This window comes from Lethenteron reissneri, chromosome 62 (genome assembly GCF_015708825.2).
Source record: "Lethenteron reissneri isolate LAM-NWPU_2019-01 chromosome 62, ASM1570882v1, whole genome shotgun sequence".
Classification (NCBI taxonomy): domain Eukaryota; kingdom Metazoa; phylum Chordata; class Hyperoartia; order Petromyzontiformes; family Petromyzontidae; genus Lethenteron; species Lethenteron reissneri.
Window position 1 is genome coordinate 3771327 of NC_083840.1, and position 8350 is coordinate 3779676.

General features: G+C 48.6%; 1 pseudogene; it reads left to right on the forward strand.

Annotated features, from left to right (window-relative positions):
- The first annotated feature begins 1641 nt into the window (after nucleotides 1-1641).
- On the forward strand, nucleotides 1642-6613 carry LOC133358522 (uncharacterized protein DDB_G0271670-like; annotated as a pseudogene).
- Nucleotides 6614-8350: the final 1737 nt, after the last annotated feature.

Genomic DNA, 8350 nt, shown 5'->3' on the forward strand with positions numbered 1-8350 from the left:
GGGCTACACGGGCAGTGGGCGGAGCTACAGGGCAGTGGGCGGGGCTACACGGGCAGTGGGCGGAGCTACACGGGCAGTGGGCGGGGCTACACGGGCAGTGGGCGGAGCTACACGGGCAGTGGGCGGAGCTACAGGGCAGTGGGCGGGGCTACACGGGCAGTGGGCGGAGCTACAGGGCAGTGGGCGGAGCTACAGGGCAGTGGGCGGAGCTACACGAGCAGTGGGCGGAGCTACAGGGCAGTGGGCGGAGCTACAGGGGCAGTGGACGGAGCTACACGGGCAGTGGGCGGAGCTACATGAGCAGTGGGCGGGGCTACACGGGCAGTGGGCGGAGCTACAGGGCAGTGGGCGGAGCTACACGAGCAGTGGGCGGAGCTACAGGGCAGTGGGCGGAGCTACAGGGCAGTGGGTGGAGCTACAGGGCAGTGGGTGGAGCTACAGGGCAGTGGGTGGGGCTACAGGGCAGTGGGTGGAGCTACAGGGCAGTGGGTGGAGCTACAGGGCAGTGGGTGGAGCTACACGGGCAGTGGGCGGAGCTACACGAGCAGTGGGCGGAGCTACACGGGCAGTGGGCGGAGCTACACGAGCAGTGGGCGGAGCTACACTGGCAGTGGGCGGAGCTACACGGGCAGTGGGCGGGGCTACACGGGCAGTGGGCGGAGCTACACGGGCAGTGGGCGGGGCTACAGGGGCAGTGGGCGGAGCTACAGGGCAGTGGGCGGGGCTACACGGGCAGTGGGCGGAGCTACACGGGCAGTGGGCGGAGCTACACGGGCAGTGGGCGGAGCTACAGGGCAGTGGGCGGAGCTACAGGGCAGTGGGCGGAGCTACAGGGCAGTGGGCGGAGCTACACGGGCAGTGGGCGGAGCTACACGGGCAGTGGGCGGAGCTACACGGGCAGTGGGCGGGGCTACACGGGCAGTGGGCGGAGCTACAGGGCAGTGGGCGGAGCTACACGAGCAACGGGCGGGGCTACACGGGCAGTGGGCGGAGCTACAGGGCAGTGGGCGGAGCTACACGGGCAGTGGGCGGAGCTACATGAGCAGTGGGCGGAGCTACACGAGCAGTGGGCGGAGCTACAGGGCAGTGGGCGGAGCTACATGAGCAGTGGGCGGAGCTACATGAGCAGTGGGCGGGGCTACATGAGCAGTGGGCGGAGTTACACGGGCAGTGGGCGGGGCTACATGAGCAGTGGGCGGGGCTACATCATCACTATCATCATCATCACTGCCATCATCATCATCACTGTCATCATCATCATCACTGCCATCATCATCACTGCCATCATCATCATCACTGCCATCATCATCATCATCACTCCCATCATCATCATCACTGCCATCATCATCATCACTGCCATCATCATCATCACTGGCATCATCATCATCACTGCCATCATCATCATCACTGCCATCATCATCATCACTGGCATCATCATCGTCATCACTGCCATCATCATCGTCATCACTGGCATCATCATCATCATCACTGCCATCATCATCATCATCACTGCCATCATCATCATCACTGCCATCATCATCATCACTGGCATCATCATCGTCATCACTGCCATCATCATCATCATCACTGCCATCATCATCATCACTGCCATCATCATCATCATCACTGCCATCATCATCATCATCACTGCCATCATCATCATCATCACTGTCATCATCATCATCACTGCCATCATCATCATCACTGCCATCATCATCATCATCACTGCCATCATCATCATCATCACTGCCATCATCTTCATCATCATCACTGCCATCATCATCATCATCACTGCCATCATCATCATCACTGCCATCATCATCATCATCACTGGCATCATCATCGTCATCACTGCCATCATCATCATCATCACTGCCATCATCATCATCATCACTGCCATCATCATCATCATCACTGCCATCATCATCATCATCACTGCCATCGTCATCACTGCCATCATCATCATCATCACTGCCATCATCATCATCATCACTGCCATCATCATCATCATCACTGCCATCATCATCATCATCATCACTGCCATCATCATCATCACTGCCATCATCATCATCATCACTGCCATAGTCTTCATCATCATCACTGCCATCATCATCATCATCACTGCCATCATCATCATCACTGCCATCATCATCATCACTGGCATCATCATCGTCATCACTGCCATCATCATCATCACTGCCATCATCATCATCATCACTGCCATCATCATCACTGCCATCATCATCATCATCACTGCCATCGTCATCACTGCCATCATCATCATCATCACTGCCATCATCATCATCACTGCCATCATCATCATCACTGCCATCATCATCATCACTGCCATCATCATCATCATCACTGCCATCATCTTCATCATCATCACTGTCATCATCATCATCATCATCACTGCCATCATCATCATCACTGCCATCATCATCATCATCACTGTCATCATCATCATCACTGGCATCATCATCATCATCACTGCCATCATCATCATCACTGCCATCATCTTCATCATCATCACTGCCATCATCATCATCACTGCCATCATCTTCATCATCATCACTGCCATCATCATCATCACTGTCATCATCATCATCATCACTGGCATCATCATCGTCATCACTGCCATCATCATCAGAGGAATTGAACCTCTTCTTTGCCCGCTTTGAGGTGACACCACAAGGGACAGCATCACCAAACCTCACGGTCCACAGCAGCTTAAACCTCACAGTGGAGGAGCATGAGGTGAGGCGCACGCTGCGGGCCGTCAACCCAAGGAAGGCTGCGGGGCCTGATTGCGTCCCGGGACGTGTGCTGAGGGACTGTGCTGACGAGCTGGCTGGAGTCTTCACAAGGATTTTCAACCTGTCTCTGGAACAGTCCACCGTACCAACCTGCCTAAAGTCCTCCACCATAGTCCCGCTGCCCAAAAAAACCCACATTTGCAGCTACAACGACTACCGGCCAGTAGCACTCACGTCAGTGGTGATGAAGTGCTTTGAAAAACTGGTCCGGAGTCACATCATAGGAAGCTTGCCCCGAAACCTTGACCCCCACCAGTTTGCCTACAGAGCGAACCGATCCACGGAGGACGCCGTGGCCACAGCACTACATGCTGCACTGTCACACCTGGAGCAGCAGGGGAGCTATGTGCGGATGCTCTTCGTGGATTACAGTTCCGCGTTCAACACCATCCTCCCACACAAACTGGTGGAAAAACTGGGCGACCTGGGGATTCCACATTCCACCTGCATGTGGATATATAGTTTCCTCTCGGGCCGCAGACAGAGGGTCAGAGTGGGCCGTCATACATCCACAGCCCTGAGCCTCAGTACCGGCTCCCCCCAGGGCTGTGTACTGAGCCCCCTGCTCTACTCCCTCTACACACATGACTGTGCCGCCGTCCACCATAGCAACACCATTGTCAAGTTTGCTGATGACACCACAGTTGTGGGGCTCATCTCTGGGGGGGATGAGTCTGCCTACAGGGACGAGGTGGAGCGGCTGACAGCATACTGCAGGGGCAACAACCTGCTCCTTAACACCGCAAAGACCAAGGAGCGCATAATAGACTACAGGAGAAAGAAAACGGACACTCCACCACTAATCATCAGCGGGGAGTGTGTGGAGAGGGTGGCAGACTTCTGCTTCCTGGGAGTCCACATTGGGGAGGGCCTGACCTGGAGCGCCAGCAGCACTGAGCTTCTAAAAAAGGCCCAGCAGAGACTTTGCTTCCTGAGAATTCTCAGGAATAATAACATCACACAGAAACTGCTGGTGTCCTTCTACCGAGCCTCCATCGAGAGCATTCTTACATACTGCATCTGTGTATGGTACACCAGCTGCACAGTGGCTCAGAGGAAAGCGCTCCAGAGGGTCATCAACACAGCCCAAAAGATCGCCGGCTGCCATCTCCCCACACTGGAAGCACTACACAGTTCACGTGGCATCAAAAAGCACAGAACATTATAAAGGACTCTTCTCACCCTGGACACTCACTGTTTGAGCTGTTGCCATCAGGCAGACGATTCAGATCAGTCAAAACAAGGACAAACAGATTCAAACAGAGCTTTTATCCTACAGCGATCACCACACTCAATAATGCTAATTAATTATTAAGTAATAGCGTTTACAATTGACTGTGAAATAGAGATGTGCAATGACAAAATGTAACCTTATGTGGGTATGTGGGTATACTTGGGCTGTTTTCATATATAGTATAAATTGATTATCTTTCATTTAATTTTATTTTTATTTTCTTGTTTTATTTAATTTAAATTTATGAATGAGGCCCTGACTGGTGAGCATTTTAAATTTCGTTGTACTGGTGACAATGACAATAAACGATCTATCTATCTATCACTGCCATCATCATCATCACTGCCATCATCATCATCATCACTGCCATCATCATCATCATCACTGTCATCATCATCATCACTGTCATTGTCATCATCACTGCCATCATCATCATCGTCATCATCACTGCCATCATCATCACTGCCATCATCATCACTGCCATCATCATCATCACTGCCATCATCATCACTGCCATCATCATCATCACTGTCATCATCATCATCACTGTCATCGTCATCATCACTGCCATCATCATCATCGTCATCATCACTGCCATCATCATCACTGTCATCATCATCATCACTGCCATCATCATCATCTCTGCCATCATCATCATCACTGCCATCATCATCATCACTGCCATCATCATCATCACTGCCATCATCATCACTCCAATCATCATCATCATCACTGTCATCATCATCATCACTGCCATCATCATCATCATCACTGCCATCATCATCACTACCATCATCATCATAATCACTGCCATCATCATCATCACTACCATCATCATCATCATCACTCCAATCATCATAATCATCACTGTCATCATCATCATCATCACTGCCATCATCATCATCACTGCCATCATCATCATCATCATCACTGCCATCATCATCATCATCACTGCCATCATCATCATCACTGCCATCATCATCACTCCCATCATCATCATCACTGCCATCATCATCGTCATCACTGCCATCATCATCACTGCCATCAACATCATCACTGCCATCATCATCATCACTGCCATCATCATCATCATCACTGCCATCATCCCATCACTGCCATCATCATCATCACTCCCATCATCATCATCACTCCCATCATCATCATCATCACTGCCATCATCATCACTGCATCATCATCATCACTGCCATCATCATCATCACTGCCATCATCATCATCACTGCCATCATCATCATCACTGCCATCATCATCATCACTGCCATCATCATCATCACTGCCATCATCATCATCACTGCCATCATCATCATCACTGTCATCATCATCATCACTGCCATCATCATCACTGGCATCATCTTCATCATCAGTATCATCATCATCACTGCCATCATCACCATCATCACTGCCATCATCTTCATCATCACTATCATCATCATCACTGCCATCATCATCATCACTGCCATCATCTTCATCATCAGTATCATCATCATCACTGCCATCATCATCATCACTGCCATCATCTTCATCATCACTGCCATCATCATCATCATCACTGCCATCATCATCATCACTGTCATCATCATCATCACTGCCATCATCATCATCACTGCCATCATCATCATCACTGCCATCATCATCATCATCACTGCCATCATCTTCATCATCACTGCCATCATCATCATCATCACTGCCATCATCATCACTGTCATCATCATCATCACTGTCATCATCATCATCACTGCCATCATCATCACTGCCATCATCATCATCACTGCCATCATCATCATCACTGCCATCATCATCATCATCACTGCCATCATCATCATCACTGCCATCATCATCATCACTGCCATCATCACCATCACTGCCATCATCATCATCACTGCCATCATCATTACTGCCATCATCATCATCACTGCCATCATTATCATTACTGCCATCATCATCATCATCACTGCCATCATCATCATCATCATCACTGCCATCATCATCATCACTGCCATCATCATTACTGCCATCATCATCACTGCCATCATCATCATCACTCCCATCATCATCATTACTGCCATCATCATCATCATCATCACTGCCATCATCATCACTGCCATCATCATCACTGCCATCATCATCATCATCACTGCCATCATCATCATCACTGCCATCATCATCATCACTGCCATCATCATCATCACTGCCATCATCATCATCACTGCCATCATCATTACTGCCATCATCATCACTGCCATCATCATCATCACTCCCATCATCATCATTACTGCCATCATCATCATCATCACTGCCATCATCATCACTGCCATCATCATCATCACTGCCATCATCATCACTGCCATCATCATCATCACTGCCATCATCATCACTGCCATCATCATCATCACTGCCATCATCATCATCATCACTGCCATCATCATCATCATCACTGCCATCATCATCATCATCATCACTGCCATCATCATCATCATCATCACTGCCATCATCATCATCACTGCCATCATCATTACTGCCATCATCATCACTGCCATCATCATCATCATCACTCCCATCATCATCATTACTGCCATCATCATCATCATCATCACTGCCATCATCATCACTGCCATCATCATCATCACTGCCATCATCATCACTGCCATCATCATCATTGCCATCATCATCACTGCCATCATCATCATCACTGCCATCATCATCATCACTGCCATCATCATCATCACTGCCATCTCATCATCACTGCCATCATCATCATCACTGCCATCATCATCATCACTGCCATCATCATCATCATCACTGCCATCATCATCATCATTACTGCATCATCATCATCACTGCCATCATCATTACTGCCATCATCATCACTGCCATCATCATCATCATCACACCATCATCATCATTACTGCCATCATCATCATCATCCACTGCATCATCATCACTGCCATCATCATCATCACTGCCATCATTATCACTGCCATCATCATCATCACTGCCATCAATCATCACTGCCATCATCATCATCACTGCCATCATCATCATCACTGCCATCATCATCATCACTGCCATCATCATCATCACTGCCATCATCATCATCACTGCCATTATCATCATCACTCTAATCATCATCATCACTGCCATCATCATCATCATCACTGCCATCATCACTGCCATCATCATCATCATCACTGCCATCATCATCACTGCCATCATCATCATCACTGCCATCATCATCACTGCCAACATCATCATCATCACTCCCATCATCATCATCACTCCCATCATCATCATCACTGCCATCATCATCATCACTCCCTTCATCATCATCACTCCCGTCATCATCATCACTGCCATCATCACTCCCATCATCATCATCATCACTGCCATCATCATCACTGCCATCATCATCACTGCCATCATCATCATCACTGCCATCATCATCATCACTGCCATCATCATCATCACTGCCATCATCATCATATCATCATACCCATCATCATCACTGCCATCATCATCATCACTGCCATCATCACTGCCATCATCATCACTCCCATCATCATCATCACTGCCATCATCATCACTGCCATCATCATCACTGCCATCATCATCATCATCACTGCCATCATCATCATCACTGCCATCATCATCATCACTGCCATCATCATATCATCATACCCATCATCATCATCACTGCCATCATCATCATCACTGCCATCATCATCACTGCCATCATCATCATCATCACTGCCATCATCATCATCATCACTGCCATCATCATCATCACTGCCATCATCATCATTACTGCCATCATCATCACTGCCATCATCATTACTGCCATCATCATCATCACTGCCATCATCACTGCCATCATCATCATCACTGCCATCATCATCATCACTGCCATCATCATCATATCATCATACCCATCATCATCATCACTGCCATCATCATCATCACTGCCATCATCATCACTGCCATCATCACTGCACATCATCATCATCACTGCCACATCATCATCATCACTGCCATCATCATCACTGCCATCATCATCATCACTGCCATCATCATCACTGCCATCATCATCATCACTGCCATCATCATCACTGCCATCATCATCATCACTGCCATCATCATCATCATCACTGCCATCATCATCATATCATCATACCCATCATCATCATCACTGCCATCATCATCATCACTGCCATCATCATCACTGCCATCATCATCATCACTCCCATCATCATCATCACTGCCATCATCATCACTGCCATCATCATCA